The 24,395-nt window shown below is 39.5% G+C and overlaps 1 protein-coding gene across 1 annotated transcript in view; it reads left to right on the plus strand.

The window, feature by feature from the left end:
• LOC130298098 (oocyte zinc finger protein XlCOF7.1-like) overlaps window positions 1-24,395 on the plus strand; it is a 91,128-nt gene that overhangs the window by 57,768 nt on the left and 8,965 nt on the right. The gene's annotated exons all lie outside the window — the stretch shown is intronic.

The raw sequence follows: 24,395 nt of genomic DNA on the forward strand, positions 1-24,395 counted from the left end.
GAGTTGTAGTTTTGCAACATCTGGAGGGTCACAGTTTGGACACCACTATTATAGTGGTGCCCAAACAGTGGCCCTCCAGGTGTTGCCAAACTACAACTCTCAGCATGCCTAGACTGCCCAGGCATTCTGGGAGTTGTAGTTCTGTGACATCTGTCCCTTCAGATTTTGCAATTTTTATGAACATTTTTAAAATTGCTGCTCTACTTTGAAGCCCTCTAATTTTTTCAAAAAGTTAAAATATCTCCATTTTATGATGTCAACACAAAGACATATTGTATTTGTGAATCACTATAGAATTTATTTGGAATATCCATTTTCCTTACAAGCAGAGAGCTTCAAAGTTAGAAAAATGCTACATTTTCATGAAATTTGGGGATTTTTCACCAAAAAATGATGCAAATAACGACGAAAATTTACCACCAAAATTAAGTAGAATATGTCACGAAAAAACACTCAGAATCAGAATAATCGGTAAAAGCGTTCCAGAGTTATTAATGCTTAAAATTACAGTGGTCAGATGAGCAAAAAAAGGGCTCAGTCCTTAAGGTAAAAAAGCGCTCAGTCCTTAAGGGGTTAAAGACCCAACAAGGCCCCTGGTACTGGCGAAGGATGAATGGGTAAATTTACAGACTCATCTTGACAAAACTCTGCTGCCATCTACCGGGATGCTGATAAGACAAGGGCGAGAAGAGGACAACGATCCCAAACACATAGGATACTCTCAAATGGTTCCACAGAACATAAAGCTCTATAAGGGCCGATCACATGACTTATATCCCATAGAAAATGTATGGAAAGAACTGAAGATCGTGATTCATAGAAGTGGCCCGCGGAACCTTCAGGATTTGAAAACAGTTTGTATTAAAGAATGGGACAAAATCCCCCCAGAACAATGCAGGACACTACAGTCTCCATACAGGAAGATGAAGACGTCATCACCAACAAAGGGTCTGTACAAAGGATTACAGAAATATCCGGAAATGTCTTCAATACTTTTCCCTGTATCATTTCACATTATTACACATCATTTCTGATATTATTTATTATTTATAAATCACTTAAATTATTACCAACATCTGCTGAAAATTTCACATCAATAGCAAATTATATATATTTAGAGGAAAATGGTGACGTGTTCAATACTTTCAGTTTCACCCGCTGGACAGCTCAGCTACATGTACATTACACATATACAGCTCTACTATGTACACATACAGCTCAGCTACATGCACATTACACATATACAGCTCTGTGTACACATACAGCTCAGCTACATGCACATTACACATATACAGCTCTACTGTGTACACATACAGCTCAGCTACATGTACATTACATATATACAGCTCTACTGTGTACACATACAGCTCAGCTACATGCACATTACACATATACAGCTCTACTGTGTACACATACAGCTCAGCTACATGTACATTACACATATACAGCTCTACTGTGTACACATACAGCTCAGCTACATGCACATTACACATATACAGCTCTACAGTGTACACATACAGCTCAGCTACATGTACATTACACATATACAGCTCTACTGTGTACACTTACAGCTCAGCTACATGCACATTACACATATACAGCTCTACTGTGTACACATACAGCTCAGCTACATGCACATTACACATATACAGCTCTACTGTGTACACATACAGCTCAGCTACATGTACATTACACATATACAGCTCTACTGTGTACACATACAGCTCAGCTACATGTACATTACACATATACAGCTCTACTGTGTACACATACAGCTCAGCTACATGCACATTACACACATACAGCTCTACTATGTACACATACAGCTCAGCTACATGTACATTACACATATACAGCACTACTGTGTACACATACAGCTCAGCTACATGTACATTACACATATATACAGCTCTACTGTGTACACATACAGCTCAGCTACATGTACATTACACATATACAGCTCTACTGTGTACACATACAGCTCAGCTACATGTACATTACACATATACAGCTCTACTGTGTACACTTACAGCTCAGCTACATGCACATTACACATATACAGCTCTACTGTGTACACATACAGCTCAGCTACATGTACATTACACATATACAGCTCTACTGTGTACACATACAGCTCAGCTACATGTACATTACACATATACAGCTCTACTGTGTACACATACAGCTCAGCTACATGTACATTACACATATACAGCTCTACTGTATACACTTACAGCTCAGCTACATGCACATTACACATATACAGCTCTACTGTGTACACATACAGCTCAGCTACATGTACATTACACATATACAGCTCTACTGTGTACACATACAGCTCAGCTACATGTACATTACACATATACAGCTCTACTGTGTACACATACAGCCCAGCTACATGTACATTACACATATACAGCTCTACTGTGTACACTTACAGCTCAGCTACATGTATATTACACATATACATCTCTACTGTGTACACATACAGCTCAGCTACATGTACATTACACATATACAGCTCTACTGTGTACACATACAGCTCAGCTACATGTACATTACACATATACAGCACTACTGTGTACACATACAGCTCAGCTACATGTACATTACACATAAACAGCTCTACTGTGTACACATACAGCTCAGCTACATGTACATTACACATATACAGCTCTACTGTGTACACATACAGCTCAGCTACATGTACATTACACATATACAGCTCTACTGTGTACACATACAGCTCAGCTACATGTACATTACACATATACAGCACTACTGTGTACACATACAGCTCAGCTACATGTACATTACACATAAACAGCTCTACTGTGTACACATACAGCTCAGCTACATGTACATTACACATATACAGCTCTACTGTGTACACATACAGCTCAGCTACATGTACATTACACATATACAGCTCTACTGTGTACACATACAGCTCAGCTACATGTACATTACACATATACAGCTCTACTGTGTACACTTACAGCTCAGCTACATGCACATTACACATATACAGCTCTACTGTGTACACATACAGCTCAGCTACATGTACATTACACATATACAGCTCTACTGTGTACACATACAGCTCAGCTACATGTACATTACACATATACAGCTCTACTGTGTACAGATACAGCTCAGCTACAAGTACATTACACATATACAGCTCTACTGTGTACACATACAGCTCAGCTACATGTACATTACACATATACAGCTCTACTGTGTACACATACAGCTCAGCTACATGTACATTACACATATACAGCTCTACTGTGCACACATACAGCTCAGCTACATGTACATTACACATATACAGCTCTACTGTGTACACATACAGCTCAGCTACATGCACATTACACATATACAGCTCTACTGTGTACACATACAGCTCAGCCACATGTACATTACACATATACAGCTCTACTGTGTACAAATACAGCTCAGCTACATGTACATTACACATATACAGCTCTACTGTGTACACATATACAGCTCTATTGTGTACACATACAGCTCAGCTACATGTACATAACATTACACATATACAGCTCTACTGTGTACACATACAGCTCAGCTACATGTACATTACACATATACAGATCTACTGTGTACACATACAGCTCAGCTACATGTACATTACACATATACAGCTCTACTGTGTACACATACAGCTCAGCTACATGTACATTACACATATACAGCTCTACTGTATACACTTACAGCTCAGCTACATGCACATTACACATATACAGCTCTACTGTGTACACATACAGCTCAGCTACATGTACATTACACATATACAGCTCTACTGTGTACACATACAGCTCAGCTACATGTACATTACACATATACAGCTCTACTGTGTACACATACAGCCCAGCTACATGTACATTACACATATACAGCTCTACTGTGTACACTTACAGCTCAGCTACATGTATATTACACATATACATCTCTACTGTGTACACATACAGCTCAGCTACATGTACATTACACATATACAGCTCTACTGTGTACACATACAGCTCAGCTACATGTACATTACACATATACAGCACTACTGTGTACACATACAGCTCAGCTACATGTACATTACACATAAACAGCTCTACTGTGTACACATACAGCTCAGCTACATGTACATTACACATATACAGCTCTACTGTGTACACATACAGCTCAGCTACATGTACATTACACATATACAGCTCTACTGTGTACACATACAGCTCAGCTACATGTACATTACACATATACAGCACTACTGTGTACACATACAGCTCAGCTACATGTACATTACACATAAACAGCTCTACTGTGTACACATACAGCTCAGCTACATGTACATTACACATATACAGCTCTACTGTGTACACATACAGCTCAGCTACATGTACATTACACATATACAGCTCTACTGTGTACACATACAGCTCAGCTACATGTACATTACACATATACAGCTCTACTGTGTACACTTACAGCTCAGCTACATGCACATTACACATATACAGCTCTACTGTGTACACATACAGCTCAGCTACATGTACATTACACATATACAGCTCTACTGTGTACACATACAGCTCAGCTACATGTACATTACACATATACAGCTCTACTGTGTACAGATACAGCTCAGCTACAAGTACATTACACATATACAGCTCTGCTGTGTACAGATACAGCTCAGCTACAAGTACATTACACATATACAGCTCTACTGTGTACACATACAGCTCAGCTACATGCACATTACACATATACAGCTCTACTGTGTACACATACAGCTCAGCTACATGTACATTACACATATACAGCACTACTGTGTACACATACAGCTCAGCTACATGTACATTACACATATACAGCTCTACTGTGTACACATACAGCTCAGCTACATGTACATTACACATATACAGCTCTACTGTGTACACATACAGCTCAGCTACATGTACATTACACATATACAGCTCTACTGTGTACACATACAGCTCAGCTACATGTACATTACACATATACAGCTCTACTGTGTACACATACAGCTCAGCTACATGTACATTACACATATACAGCTCTACTGTGCACACATACAGCTCAGCTACATGTACATTACACATATACAGCTCTACTGTGTACACATACAGCTCAGCTACATGCACATTACACATATACAGCTCTACTGTGTACACATACAGCTCAGCCACATGTACATTACACATATACAGCTCTACTGTGTACACATACAGCTCAGCTACATGTACATTACACATATACAGCTCTACTGTGTACACATACAGCTCAGCTACATGTACATTACACATATACAGCTTTACTGTGTACACATACAGCTCAGCTACATGTATATTACACATATACAGCTCTACTGTGTACACATACAGCTCAGCTACATGTACATTACACATATACAGCTCTACTGTGTACACATATACAGCTCTATTGTGTACACATACAGCTCAGCTACATGTACATAACATTACACATATACAGCTCTACTGTGTACACATACAGCTCAGCTACATGTACATTACACATATACAGATCTACTGTGTACACATACAGCTCAGCTACATGTACATTACACATATACAGCTCTACTGTGTACACATATACAGCTCTATTGTGTACACATACAGCTCAGCTACATGTACATAACATTACACATATACAGCTCTACTGTGTACACATACAGCTCAGCTACATGTACATTACACATATACAGATCTACTGTGTACACATACAGCTCAGCTACATGTACATTACACATATACAGCTCTACTGTGTACACATACAGCTCAGCTACATGTACATTACACATATACAGCTCTACTGTGTACACATACAGCTCAGCTACATGTACATTATACATATACAGCTTTACTGTGTACACATACAGCTCAGCTACATGTATATTACACATATACAGCTCTACTGTGTACACATACAGCTCAGCTACATGTACATTACACATATACAGCTCTACTGTGTACACATATACAGCTCTATTGTGTACACATACAGCTCAGCTACATGTACATAACATTACACTTATACAGCTCTACTGTGTACACATACAGCTCAGCTACATGTACATTACACATATACAGCTCTACTGTGTACACATACAGCTCAGCTACATGTACATTACACATATACAGCTCTACTGTGTACACATACAGCTCAGCTACATGTACATTACACATATACAGCTCTACTGTGTACACATACAGCTCAGCTACATGTACATTACACATATACAGCTCTACTGTGTACACATACAGCTCAGCTACATGTACATTACACATATACAGCTCTACTGTGTACACATACAGCTCAGCTACATGCACATTACACATATACAGCACTACTGTGTACACATACAGCTCAGCTACATGTACATTACACATATACAGCTCTACTGTGTACACATACAGCTCAGCTACATGTACATTACACATATACAGCTCTACTGTGTACACATACAGCTCAGCTACATGTACATTACACATATACAGCTCTACTGTGTACACATACAGCTCAGCTACATGTACATTACACATATACAGCACTACTGTGTACATATACAGCTCAGCTACATGTACATAACACATATACAGCTCTCCTGTGTACACATACAGCTCAGCTACATTACACATATACAGCTCTACTGTGTACACATACAGCTCAGCTACATGTACATAACATTACACATATACAGCTCTACTGTGTACACATACAGCTCAGCTACATGTACATAACATTACACATATACAGCTCTACTGTGTACACATACAGCTCAGCTACATGTACATAACATTACACATATACAGCTCTACTGTGTACACATACAGCTCAGCTACATGTACATTACACATATACAGCTCTACTGTGTACACATACAGCCCAGCTACATGTACATTACACATATACAGCTCTACTGTGTACACTTACAGCTCAGCTACATGTATATTACACATATACATCTCTACTGTGTACACATACAGCTCAGCTACATGTACATTACACATATACAGCTCTACTGTGTACACATACAGCTCAGCTACATGTACATTACACATATACAGCACTATTGTGTACACATACAGCTCAGCTACATGTACATTACACATAAACAGCTCTACTGTGTACACATACAGCTCAGCTACATGTACATTACACATATACAGCTCTACTGTGTACACATACAGCTCAGCTACATGTACATTACACATATACAGCTCTACTGTGTACACATACAGCTCAGCTACATGTACATTACACATATACAGCACTACTGTGTACACATACAGCTCAGCTACATGTACATTACACATAAACAGCTCTACTGTGTACACATACAGCTCAGCTACATGTACATTACACATATACAGCTCTACTGTGTACACATACAGCTCAGCTACATGTACATTACACATATACAGCTCTACTGTGTACACATACAGCTCAGCTACATGTACATTACACATATACAGCTCTACTGTGTACACTTACAGCTCAGCTACATGCACATTACACATATACAGCTCTACTGTGTACACATACAGCTCAGCTACATGTACATTACACATATACAGCTCTACTGTGTACACATACAGCTCAGCTACATGTACATTACACATATACAGCTCTACTGTGTACAGATACAGCTCAGCTACAAGTACATTACACATATACAGCTCTACTGTGTACACATACAGCTCAGCTACATGTACATTACACATATACAGCTCTACTGTGTACACATACAGCTCAGCTACATGTACATTACACATATACAGCTCTACTGTGCACACATACAGCTCAGCTACATGTACATTACACATATATAGCTCTACTGTGTACACATACAGCTCAGCTACATGCACATTACACATATACAGCTCTACTGTGTACACATACAGCTCAGCCACATGTACATTACACATATACAGCTCTACTGTGTACACATACAGCTCAGCTACATGTACATTACACATATACAGCTCTACTGTGTACACATACAGCTCAGCTACATGTACATTACACATATACAGCTCTACTGTGTACACATACAGCTCAGCTACATGTACATTACACATATACAGCTCTACTGTGTACACATACAGCTCAGCTACATGTACATTACACATATACAGCACTAGTGTGTACACATACAGCTCAGCTACATGTACATTACACATATACAGCTCTACTGTGTACACATACAGCTCAGCTACATGTATATTACACATATACAGCTCTACTGTGTACACATACAGCTCAGCTACATGTACATTACACATATACAGCTCTACTGTGTACACATATACAGCTCTATTGTGTACACATACAGCTCAGCTACATGTACATAACATTACACATATACAGCTCTACTGTGTACACATACAGCTCAGCTACATGTACATTACACATATACAGCTCTACTGTGTACACATACAGCTCAGCTACATGTACATTACACATATACAGCTCTACTGTGTACACATACAGCTCAGCTACATGCACATTACACATATACAGCACTACTGTGTACACATACAGCTCAGCTACATGTACATTACACATATACAGCTCTACTGTGTACACATACAGCTCAGCTACATGTACATTACACATATACAGCTCTACTGTGTACACATACAGCTCAGCTACATGTACATTACACATATACAGCTCTACTGTGTACATATACAGCTCAGCTACATGTACATTACACATATACAGCTCTCCTGTGTACACATACAGCTCAGCTACATTACACATATACAGCTCTACTGTGTACACATATACAGCTCTACTGTGTACACATACAGCTCAGCTACATGTACATAACATTACACATATACAGCTCTACTGTGTACACATACAGCTCAGCTACATGTACATAACATTACACATATACAGCTCTACTGTGTACACATACAGCTCAGCTACATGTACATTACACATATACAGCTCTACTGTGTACACATACAGCTCAGCTACATGCACATTACACATATACAGCTCTACTCTGTACACTTACAGCTCAGCTACATGTACATAACATTACACATATACAGCTCTACTGTGTACACATACAGCTCAGCTACATGTACATAACATTACACATATACAGCTCTACAGTGTACACATACAGCTCAGCTACATGTACATTACACATATACAGCTCTACTGTGTACACATACAGCTCAGCTACATGTACATTACACATATACAGCTCTACTGTGTACACATACAGCTCAGCTACATTACACATATACAGCTCTACTGTGTACACATACAGCTCAGCTACATGCACATTACACATATACAGCTCTACTGTGTACACATACAGCTCAGCTACATGCGCATTACACATATACAGCTCTACTGTGTAAACATACAGCTCAGCTACATGTACATTACACATATACAGCTCTACTGTGTACACATATACAGCTCAGCTACATGTACATTACACATATACAGCTCTACTGTGTACACATATACAGCTCAGCTACATGTACATTACACATATACAGCTCTACTGTGTACACATACAGCTCAGCTACATGCACATTACACATATATACAGCTCTACTGTGTACACATACAGCTCAGCTACATGTACATTACACATATACAGCTCTACAGTGTACACATACAGCTCAGCTACATGCACATTACACATATATACAGCTCTACTGTGTACACATATACAGCTCAGCTACATGTACATTACACATATACAGCTCTACTGTGTACACATACAGCTCAGCTACATGTACATTACACATATACAGCTCTACTGTGTACACATACAGCTCAGCTACATGTACATTACACATATACAGCTCTACTGTGTACACATACAGCTCAGCTACATGTACATTACACTTATACAGCTCTACTGTGTACACATACAGCTCAGCTACATGTACATTACACATATACAGCTCTACTGTGTACACATACAGCTCAGAAACATGTACATTACACATATACAGCTCTACTGTGTACACATACAGCTCAGCTACATGTACATTACACATATACAGCTCTACTGTGTACACATACAGCTCAGCTACATGTACATTACACATATACAGCTCTACAGTGTACACATACAGCTCAGCTACATGTACATTACACATATACAGCTCTACTGTGTACACATACAGCTCAGCTACATGTACATTACACATATACAGCACTACTGTGTACACATACAGCTCAGCTACATGTACATTACACATAAACAGCTCTACTGTGTACACATACAGCTCAGCTACATGTACATTACACATATACAGCTCTACTGTGTACACATACAGCTCAGCTACATGTACATTACACATATACAGCTCTACTGTGTACACATACAGCTCAGCTACATGTACATTACACATATACAGCTCTACTGTGTACACATACAGCTCAGCTACATGTACATTACACATATACAGCTCTACTGTGTACACATACAGCTCAGCTACATGTACATTACACATATACAGCTCTACTGTGTACACATACAGCTCAGCTACATGTACATTACACATATACAGCTCTACTGTGTACACTTACAGCTCAGCTACATGCACATTACACATATACAGCTCTACTGTGTACACATACAGCTCAGCTACATGCACATTACACATATACAGCTCTACTGTGTACACATACAGCTCAGCTACATGTACATTACACATATACAGCTCTACTGTGTACAGATACAGCTCAGCTACATGTACATTACACATATACAGCTCTACTGTGTACACATACAGCTCAGCTACATGTACATTACACATATACAGCTCTACTGTGTACAGATACAGCTCAGCTACATGTACATTACACATATACAGCTCTACTGTGTACACATACAGCTCAGCTACATGTACATTACACATATACAGCTCTACTGTGCACACATACAGCTCAGCTACATGTACATTACACATATACAGCTCTACTGTGCACACATACAGCTCAGCTACATGTACATTACACATATACAGCTCTACTGTGTACACATACAGCTCAGCTACATGTACATTACACATATATACAGCTCTACTGTGTACACATACAGCTCAGCTACATGTACATTACACATATACAGCTCTACTGTGTACACATACAGCTCAGCTACATGTACATTACACATATACAGCTCTACTGTGTACACATACAGCTCAGCTACATGTACATTACACATATACAGCTCTACTGTGTACACATACAGCTCAGCTACATGTACATTACACATATACAGCTCTACTGTGTACACATACAGCTCAGCTACATGTACATTACACATATACAGCTCTACTGTGTACACATACAGCTCAGCCACATGAACATTACACATATACAGCTCTACTGTGTACACATACAGCTCAGCTACATGAACATTACACATATACAGCTCTACTGTGTAGACATACAGCTCAGCTACATGCACATTACACATATACAGCTCTACTGTGTACACATACAGCTCAGCTACATGTACATTACACATATACAGCTCTACTGTGTACACATACAGCTCAGCTACATGTACATTACACATATACAGCTCTACTGTGTACACATACAGCTCAGATACATGTACATTACACATATACAGCTCTACTGTGTACACATACAGCTCAGCTACATGTATATTACACATATACAGCTCTACTGTGTACACATACAGCTCAGCTACATGTACATTACACATATACAGCTCTACTGTGTACACATACAGCTCAGCTACATGTACATTACACATATACAGCACTACTGTGTACATATACAGCTCAGCTACATGTACATTACACATATACAGCTCTCCTGTGTACACATACAGCTCAGCTACATTACACATATACAGCTCTACTGTGTACACATACAGCTCAGCTACATTACACATATACAGCTCTACTGTGTACACATACAGCTCAGCTACATGTACATAACATTACACATATACAGCTCTACTGTGTACACATACAGCTCAGCTACATGTACATAACATTACACATATACAGCTCTACTGTGTACACATACAGCTCAGCTACATGTACATTACACATATACAGCTCTACTGTGTACACATACAGCTCAGCTACATGCACATTACACATATACAGCTCTACTCTGTACACTTACAGCTCAGCTACATGTACATAACATTACACATATACAGCTCTACTGTGTACACATACAGCTCAGCTACATGTACATAACATTACACATATACAGCTCTACAGTGTACACATACAGCTCAGCTACATGTACATTACACATATACAGCTCTACTGTGTACACATACAGCTCAGCTACATGTACATTACACATATACAGCTCTACTGTGTACACATACAGCTCAGCTACATTACACATATACAGCTCTACTGTGTACACATACAGCTCAGCTACATGCACATTACACATATACAGCTCTACTGTGTACACATACAGCTCAGCTACATGCGCATTACACATATACAGCTCTACTGTGTAAACATACAGCTCAGCTACATGTACATTACACATATACAGCTCTACTGTGTACACATATACAGCTCAGCTACATGTACATTACACATATACAGCTCTACTGTGTACACATATACAGCTCAGCTACATGTACATTACACATATACAGCTCTACTGTGTACACATACAGCTCAGCTACATGCACATTACACATATATACAGCTCTACTGTGTACACATACAGCTCAGCTACATGTACATTACACATATACAGCTCTACAGTGTACACATACAGCTCAGCTACATGCACATTACACATATATACAGCTCTACTGTGTACACATATACAGCTCAGCTACATGTACATTACACATATACAGCTCTACTGTGTACACATACAGCTCAGCTACATGTACATTACACATATACAGCTCTACTGTGTACACATACAGCTCAGCTACATGTACATTACACATACAGCTCTACTGTGTACACATACAGCTCAGCTACATGTACATTACACTTATACAGCTCTACTGTGTACACATACAGCTCAGCTACATGTACATTACACATATACAGCTCTACTGTGTACACATACAGCTCAGAAACATGTACATTACACATATACAGCTCTACTGTGTACACATACAGCTCAGCTACATGTACATTACACATATACAGCTCTACTGTGTACACATACAGCTCAGCTACATGTACATTACACATATACAGCTCTACAGTGTACACATACAGCTCAGCTACATGTACATTACACATATACAGCTCTACTGTGTACACATACAGCTCAGCTACATGTACATTACACATATACAGCACTACTGTGTACACATACAGCTCAGCTACATGTACATTACACATAAACAGCTCTACTGTGTACACATACAGCTCAGCTACATGTACATTACACATATACAGCTCTACTGTGTACACATACAGCTCAGCTACATGTACATTACACATATACAGCTCTACTGTGTACACATACAGCTCAGCTACATGTACATTACACATATACAGCTCTACTGTGTACACATACAGCTCAGCCACATGAACATTACACATATACAGCTCTACTGTGTACACATACAGCTCAGCTACATGAACATTACACATATACAGCTCTACTGTGTAGACATACAGCTCAGCTACATGCACATTACACATATACAGCTCTACTGTGTACACATACAGCTCAGCTACATGTACATTACACATATACAGCTCTACTGTGTACACATACAGCTCAGCTACATGCACATTACACATATACAGCTCTACTGTGTACACATACAGCTCAGCTACATGCACATTACACATATACAGCTCTACTGTGTACACATACAGCTCAGCTACATGTACATTACACATATACAGCTCTACTGTGTACACATACAGCTCAGCTACATGTACATTACACATATACAGCACTACTGTGTACATATACAGCTCAGCTACATGTACATTACACATATACAGCTCTCCTGTGTACACATACAGCTCAGCTACATTACACATATACAGCTCTACTGTGTACACATACAGCTCAGCTACATTACACATATACAGCTCTACTGTGTACACATACAGCTCAGCTACATGTACATAACATTACACATATACAGCTCTACTGTGTACACATACAGCTCAGCTACATGTACATAACATTACACATATACAGCTCTACTGTGTACACATACAGCTCAGCTACATGCACATTACACATATACAGCTCTACTCTGTACACTTACAGCTCAGCTACATGTACATAACATTACACGTATACAGCTCTACTGTGTACACATACAGCTCAGCTACATGTACATTACACATATACAGCTCTACAGTGTACACATACAGCTCAGCTACATGTACATTACACATATATACAGCTCTACTGTGTACACATACAGCTCAGCTACACGTACATTACACATATACAGCTCTACTGTGTACACATACAGCTCAGCTACATGTACATTACACATATACAGCTCTCCTGTGTACACATACAGCTCAGCTACATTACACATATACAGCTCTACTGTGTACACATACAGCTCAGCTACATTACACATATACAGCTCTACTGTGTACACATACAGCTCAGCTACATGTACATAACATTACACATATACAGCTCTACTGTGTACACATACAGCTCAGCTACATGTACATAACATTACACATATACAGCTCTACTGTGTACACATACAGCTCAGCTACATGTACATTACACATATACAGCTCTACTGTGTACACATACAGCTCAGCTACATGCACATTACACATATACAGCTCTACTCTGTACACTTACAGCTCAGCTACATGTACATAACATTACACATATACAGCTCTACTGTGTACACATACAGCTCAGCTACATGTACATTACACATATACAGCTCTACAGTGTACACATACAGCTCAGCTACATGTACATTACACATATATACAGCTCTACTGTGTACACATACAGCTCAGCTACACGTACATTACACATATACAGCTCTACTGTGTACACATACAGCTCAGCTACATGCACATTACACATATACAGCTCTACTGTGTACACATACAGCTCAGCTACATGCACATTACACATATACAGCACTACTGTGTACACATACAGCTCAGCTACATGTACATTACACATATACAGCTCTACTGTGTACACATACAGCTCAGCTACATGTACATTACACATATACAGCTCTACTGTGTACACATACAGCTCAGCTACATGTACATTACACATATACAGCTCTACTGTGTACACATACAGCTCAGCTACATGTACATTACACATATACAGCTCTACTGTGTACACATACAGCTCAGCTACATGTACATTACACATATATACAGCTCTACTGTGTACACATACAGCTCAGCTACATGTACATTACACATATACAGCTCTACTGTGTACACATACAGCTCAGCTACATGCACATTACACATATACAGCTCTACTGTGTACACATACAGCTCAGCTACATGTACATTACACATATACAGCTCTACTGTGTACACATACAGCTCAGCTACATGTACATTACACATATACAGCTCTACTGTGTACACATACAGCTCAGCTACATGTACATTACACATATACAGCTCTACTGTGTACACATACAGCTCAGCTACATGTACATTACACATATACAGCTCTACTGTGTACACATACAGCTCAGCTACATTACACATATACAGCTCTACTGTGTACACATACAGCTCAGCTACATGCACATTACACATATACAGCTCTACTGTGTACACATACAGCTCAGCTACATGCGCATTACACATATACAGCTCTACTGTGTACACATACAGCTCAGCTACATGCACATTACACATATACAGCTCTACTGTGTAAACATACAGCTCAGCTACATGTACATTACACATATACAGCTCTACTGTGTACACATATACAGCTCAGCTACATGTACATTACACATATACAGATCTACTGTGTACACATATACAGCTCAGCTACATGTACATTACACATATACAGCTCTACTGTGTACACATACAGCTCAGCTACATGCACATTACACATATATACAGCTCTACTGTGTACACATACAGCTCAGCTACATGTACATTACACATATACAGCTCTACTGTGTACAGATACAGCTCAGCTACATGTACATTACACATATACAGCTCTACTGTGTACACATACAGCTCAGCTACAAGTACATTACACATATACAGCTCTACTGTGTACACATACAGCTCAGCTACATGTACATTACACATATACAGCTCTACTGTGTACACATACAGCTCAGCTACATGTACATTACAAATATACAGCTCTACTGTGCACACATACAGCTCAGCTACATGTACATTACACATATACAGCTCTACTGTGCACACATACAGCTCAGCTACATGTACATTACACATATACAGCTCTACTGTGTACACATACAGCTCAGCTACATGTACATTACACATATATACAGCTCTACTGTGTACACATACAGCTCAGCTACATGTACATTACACATATACAGCTCTACTGTGTACACATACAGCTCAGCTACATGTACATTACACATATACAGCTCTACTGTGTACACATACAGCTCAGCTACATGTACATTACACATATACAGCTCTACTGTGTACACATACAGCTCAGCTACATGTACATTACACATATACAGCTCTACTGTGTACACATACAGCTCAGCTACATGTACATTACACATATACAGCTCTACTGTGTACACATACAGCTCAGCCACATGAACATTACACATATACAGCTCTACTGTGTACACATACAGCTCAGCTACATGAACATTACACATATACAGCTCTACTGTGTACACATACAGCTCAGCTACATGTACATTACACATATACAGCTCTACTGTGTACATATACAGCTCAGCTACATGCACATTACACATATACAGCACTACTGTGTACATATACAGCTCAGCTACATGTACATTACACATATACAGCTCTCCTGTGTACACATACAGCTCAGCTACATTACACATATACAGCTCTACTGTGTACACATACAGCTCAGCTACATTACACATATACAGCTCTACTGTGTACACATACAGCTCAGCTACATGTACATAACATTACACATATACAGCTCTACTGTGTACACATACAGCTCAGCTACATGTACATAACATTACACATATACAGCTCTACTGTGTACACATACAGCTCAGCTACATGTACATTACACATATACAGCTCTACTGTGTACACATACAGCTCAGCTACATGCACATTACACATATACAGCTCTACTCTGTACACTTACAGCTCAGCTACATGTACATAACATTACACATATACAGCTCTACTGTGTACACATACAGCTCAGCTACATGTACATAACATTACACATATACAGCTCTACAGTGTACACATACAGCTCAGCTACATGTACATTACACATATACAGCTCTACTGTGTACACATACAGCTCAGCTACATGTACATTACACATATACAGCTCTACTGTGTACACATACAGCTCAGCTACATTACACATATACAGCTCTACTGTGTACACATACAGCTCAGCTACATGCACATTACACATATACAGCTCTACTGTGTACACATACAGCTCAGCTACATGCGCATTACACATATACAGCTCTACTGTGTAAACATACAGCTCAGCTACATGTACATTACACATATACAGCTCTACTGTGTACACATATACAGCTCAGCTACATGTACATTACACATATACAGCTCTACTGTGTACACATATACAGCTCAGCTACATGTACATTACACATATACAGCTCTACTGTGTACACATACAGCTCAGCTACATGCACATTACACATATATACAGCTCTACTGTGTACACATACAGCTCAGCTACATGTACATTACACATATACAGCTCTACAGTGTACACATACAGCTCAGCTACATGCACATTACACATATATACAGCTCTACTGTGTACACATATACAGCTCAGCTACATGTACATTACACATATACAGCTCTACTGTGTACACATACAGCTCAGCTACATGTACATTACACATATACAGCTCTACTGTGTACACATACAGCTCAGCTACATGTACATTACACATATACAGCTCTACTGTGTACACATACAGCTCAGCTACATGTACATTACACTTATACAGCTCTACTGTGTACACATACAGCTCAGCTACATGTACATTACACATATACAGCTCTACTGTGTACACATACAGCTCAGAAACATGTACATTACACATATACAGCTCTACTGTGTACACATACAGCTCAGCTACATGTACATTACACATATACAGCTCTACTGTGTACACATACAGCTCAGCTACATGTACATTACACATATACAGCTCTACTGTGTACACATACAGCTCAGCTACATGTACATTACACATATACAGCACTACTGTGTACACATACAGCTCAGCTACATGTACATTACACATAAACAGCTCTACTGTGTACACATACAGCTCAGCTACATGTACATTACACATATACAGCTCTACTGTGTACACATACAGCTCAGCTACATGTACATTACACATATACAGCTCTACTGTGTACACATACAGCTCAGCTACATGTACATTACACATATACAGCACTACTGTGTACACATACAGCTCAGCTACATGTACATTACACATATACAGCTCTACTGTGTACACATACAGCTCAGCTACATGCACATTACACATATACAGCTCTACTGTGTACACATACAGCTCAGCTACATGCACATTACACATATACAGCTCTACTGTGTACACATACAGCTCAGCTACATGTACATTACACATATACAGCTCTACTGTGTACACTTACAGCTCAGCTACATGCACATTACACATATACAGCTCTACTGTGTACACTTACAGCTCAGCTACATGCACATTACACATATACAGCTCTACTGTGTACACATACAGCTCAGCTACATGTACATTACACATATACAGCTCTACTGTGTACACATACAGCTCAGCTACATGTACATTACACATATAAGGCTCTACTGTGTACAGATACAGCTCAGCTACATGTACATTACACATATACAGCTCTACTGTGTACACATACAGCTCAGCTACAAGTACATTACACATATACAGCTCTACTGTGTACACATACAGCTCAGCTACATGTACATTACACATATACAGCTCTACTGTGTACACATACAGCTCAGCTACATGTACATTACACATATACAGCTCTACTGTGCACACATACAGCTCAGCTACATGTACATTACACATATACAGCTCTACTGTGCACACATACAGCTCAGCTACATGTACATTACACATATACAGCTCTACTGTGTACACATACAGCTCAGCTACATGTACATTACACATATACAGCTCTACTGTGTACACATACAGCTCAGCTACATGTACATTACACATATACAGCTCTACTGTGTACACATACAGCTCAGCTACATGTACATTACACATATACAGCTCTACTGTGTACACATACAGCTCAGCCACATGAACATTACACATATACAGCTCTACTGTGTACACATACAGCTCAGCTACATGAACATTACACATATACAGCTCTACTGTGTAGACATACAGCTCAGCTACATGCACATTACACATATACAGCTCTACTGTGTACACATACAGCTCATCTACATGTACATTACACATATACAGCTCTACTGTGTACACATACAGCTCAGCTACATGCACATTACACATATACAGCTCTACTGTGTACACATACAGCTCAGCTACATGCACATTACACATATACAGCTCTACTGTGTACACATACAGCTCAGCTACATGTACATTACACATATACAGATCTACTGTGTACACATACAGCTCAGCTACATGTACATTACACATATACAGCTCTACTGTGTACACATACAGCTCAGCTACATGTACATTACACATATACAGCTCTACTGTGTACACATACAGCTCAGCTACATGTACATTACACATATACAGCTCTACTGTGCACACATACAGCTCAGCTACATGTACATTACACATATACAGCTCTACTGTGTACACATACAGCTCAGCTACATGCACATTACACATATACAGCACTACTGTGTACACATACAGCTCAGCTACATGTACATTACACATATACAGCTCTACTGTGTACACATACAGCTCAGCTACATGTACATTACACATATACAGCTCTACTGTGTACACATACAGCTCAGCTACATGTACATTACACATATACAGCACTACTGTGTACATATACAGCTCAGCTACATGTACATTACACATATACAGCTCTCCTGTGTACACATACAGCTCAGCTACATTACACATATACAGCTCTACTGTGTACACATACAGCTCAGCTACATTACACATATACAGCTCTACTGTGTACACATACAGCTCAGCTACATGTACATAACATTACACATATACAGCTCTACTGTGTACACATACAGCTCAGCTACATGTACATAACATTACACATATACAGCTCTACTGTGTACACATACAGCTCAGCTACATGTACATTACACATATACAGCTCTACTGTGTACACATACAGCTCAGCTACATGCACATTACACATATACAGCTCTACTCTGTACACTTACAGCTCAGCTACATGTACATAACATTACACATATACAGCTCTACTGTGTACACATACAGCTCAGCTACATGTACATTACACATATACAGCTCTACAGTGTACACATACAGCTCAGCTACATGTACATTACACATATATACAGCTCTACTGTGTACACATACAGCTCAGCTACATGCACATTACACATATACAGCACTACTGTGTACACATACAGCTCAGCTACATGTACATTACACATATACAGCTCTACTGTGTACACATACAGCTCAGCTACATGTACATTACACATATACAGCTCTACTGTGTACACATACAGCTCAGCTACATGTACATTACACATATACAGCTCTACTGTGTACACATACAGCTCAGCTACATGTACATTACACATATACAGCTCTACTGTGTACACATACAGCTCAGCTACATGTACATTACACATATATACAGCTCTACTGTGTACACATACAGCTCAGCTACATGTACATTACACATATACAGCTCTACTGTGTACACATACAGCTCAGCTACATGCACATTACACATATACAGCTCTACTGTGTACACATACAGCTCAGCTACATGTACATTACACATATACAGCTCTACTGTGTACACATACAGCTCAGCTACATGTACATTACACATATACAGCTCTACTGTGTACACATACAGCTCAGCTACATTACACATATACAGCTCTACTGTGTACACATACAGCTCAGCTACATGCACATTACACATATACAGCTCTACTGTGTACACATACAGCTCAGCTACATGCGCATTACACATATACAGCTCTACTGTGTACACATACAGCTCAGCTACATGCACATTACACATATACAGCTCTACTGTGTAAACATACAGCTCAGCTACATGTACATTACACATATACAGCTCTACTGTGTACACATACAGCTCAGCTACATGTACATTACACACATACAGCTCTACTGTACACATACAGCTCAGCTACATGTACATTACACATATACAGCTCTACTGTGTACACATATACAGCTCAGCTACATGTACATTACACATATACAGCTCTACTGTGTACACATACAGCTCAGCTACATGCACATTACACATATATACAGCTCTACTGTGTACACATACAGCTCAGCTACATGTACATTACACATATACAGCTCTACAGTGTACACATACAGCTCAGCTACATGCACATTACACATATATACAGCTCTACTGTGTACACATATACAGCTCAGCTACATGTACATTACACATATACAGCTCTACTGTGTACACATACAGCTCAGCTACATGTACATAACATTACACATATTCAGCTCTACTGTGTACACATACAGCTCAGCTACATGTACATTACACTTATACAGCTCTACTGTGTACACATACAGCTCAGCTACATGTACATTACACATATACAGCTCTACTGTGTACACATACAGCTCAGCTACATGTACATTACACATATACAGCTCTACTGTGTACACGTACAGCTCAGCTACATGCACATTACACATATACAGCTCTACTGTGTACAAATACAGCTCAGCTACATGTACAGTACACATATACAGCTCTACTGTGTACACATACAGCTCAGCTACATGTACATTACACATATACAGCTCTACTGTGTACACATACAGCTCAGCTCCATGTACATTACACATATACAGCTCTACTGTGTACACATACAGCTCAGCTACATGTACATTACACATATACAGCTCTACTGTGTACACATACAGCTCAGCTACATGCACATTACACATATACAGCTCTACTGTGTACACATACAGCTCAGCTACATGCACATTACACATATACAGCTCTACTGTGTACACATACAGCTCAGCTACATGTACATTACACATATACAGCTCTACTGTGTACACATACAGCTCAGCTACATGTACATTACACATATACAGCTCTACTGTGTACACATACAGCTCAGCTACATGCACATTACACATATACAGCTCTACTGTGTACACATACAGCTCAGCTACATGCACATTAGACATATACAGCTCAGCTACATGTACATTACACATATACAGCTCTACTGTGTACACATACAGCTCAGCTACATGTACATTACACATATACAGCTCCACTGTGTACACATACAGCTCAGCTACATGTACATTACACATATACAGCTCTACTGTGTACACATACAGCTCAGCTACATGTACATTACACATATACAGCTCTACTGTGCACACATACAGCTCAGCTACATGTACATTACACATATACAGCTCTACTGTGTACACATACAGCTCAGCTACATGTACAGTACACATATACAGCTCTACTGTGTACACATACAGCTCAGCTACATGTACATTACACATATACAGCTCTACTGTGTATACAGCTCAGCTATATGCACATTACACATATACAGCACTACTGTGTACACATACAGCTCAGCTACATGTACATTACACATATACAGCTCTACTGTGTACACATACAGCTCAGCTACATGCACATTACACATATACAGCTCTACTGTGTACACATACAGCTCTACTGTGTACACATACAGCTCAGCTACATGTACATTACACATATACAGCTCTACTGTGTACACATACAGCTCAGCTACATGTACATTACACATATACAGCTCTACTGTGTACACATACAGCTCAGCTACATGTACATTACACATATATAGCTCTACTGTGTACACATACAGCTCAGCTACATGTACATTACACATATACAGCTCAGCTACATGTACATTACACATATACAGCTCTACTGTGTACACATACAGCTCAGCTACATGTACATTACACATATACAGCTCTACTGTGTACACATACAGCTCAGCTACATGCACATTACACATATACAGCACTACTGTGTACACATACAGCTCAGCTACATGTACATTACACATATACAGCTCTACTGTGTACACATACAGCTCAGCTACATGCACATTACACACAGCTCTGCTGCAGACATATATAACACACACATACACAGCTCTGCACCACGCACATCACACACACACAGCTCTGCTGCATACACATAACTTCAGCTCATCCAGCAGCGATCACAACCAGCACAGCAGAGTCCTGCATACACTGAGCAGATGAGCCTAGAGCAGCAGCCCCTGATCATGTGACTCCTCCTCCTCCATGTGACTGATCACATGACGGTGACATCATCGCAGGTCCTGTAAGCACACGGCTCCTGTACAGTCTGCAGGTGGAGGTATATACGGTTGTGGTGACATCAGGAGCGCTGGGGGAGGGGACATTACTATTAACCCCTTCAGGTCCACAAGGTCTTATGACTTAAGGAAGAAGATCACAAGATCCAGAACTTTCTGTGTATTTGTCTCTTTCTTTCTCTGTTGTTGTTTCTATTAGCAGCCTCCATTTCTCATCGTCTCCTCTTCTTCCCTTCAGGTTTCTCCAATCCAGGATCCTCTGCTGATATCTTCTATATAAGAGAATTCTCCTGGATGACCCATCAACCATGGAGAGAGACAGGAACAAGATGGCCGACAGGATCATAAACCTCACCCTACAGATACTCTTCCGGCTTACTGGAGAGGTGAGGGATTCTGGGAGTGATGTCACATGACCTCATTCTTATCTATGTAATAACAGATGGATCTGACTTGAGAGGTGAGGGATTCTGGGA

Source organism: Hyla sarda (assembly GCF_029499605.1).
Source record: "Hyla sarda isolate aHylSar1 chromosome 1 unlocalized genomic scaffold, aHylSar1.hap1 SUPER_1_unloc_20, whole genome shotgun sequence".
Taxonomy (NCBI): domain Eukaryota; kingdom Metazoa; phylum Chordata; class Amphibia; order Anura; family Hylidae; genus Hyla; species Hyla sarda.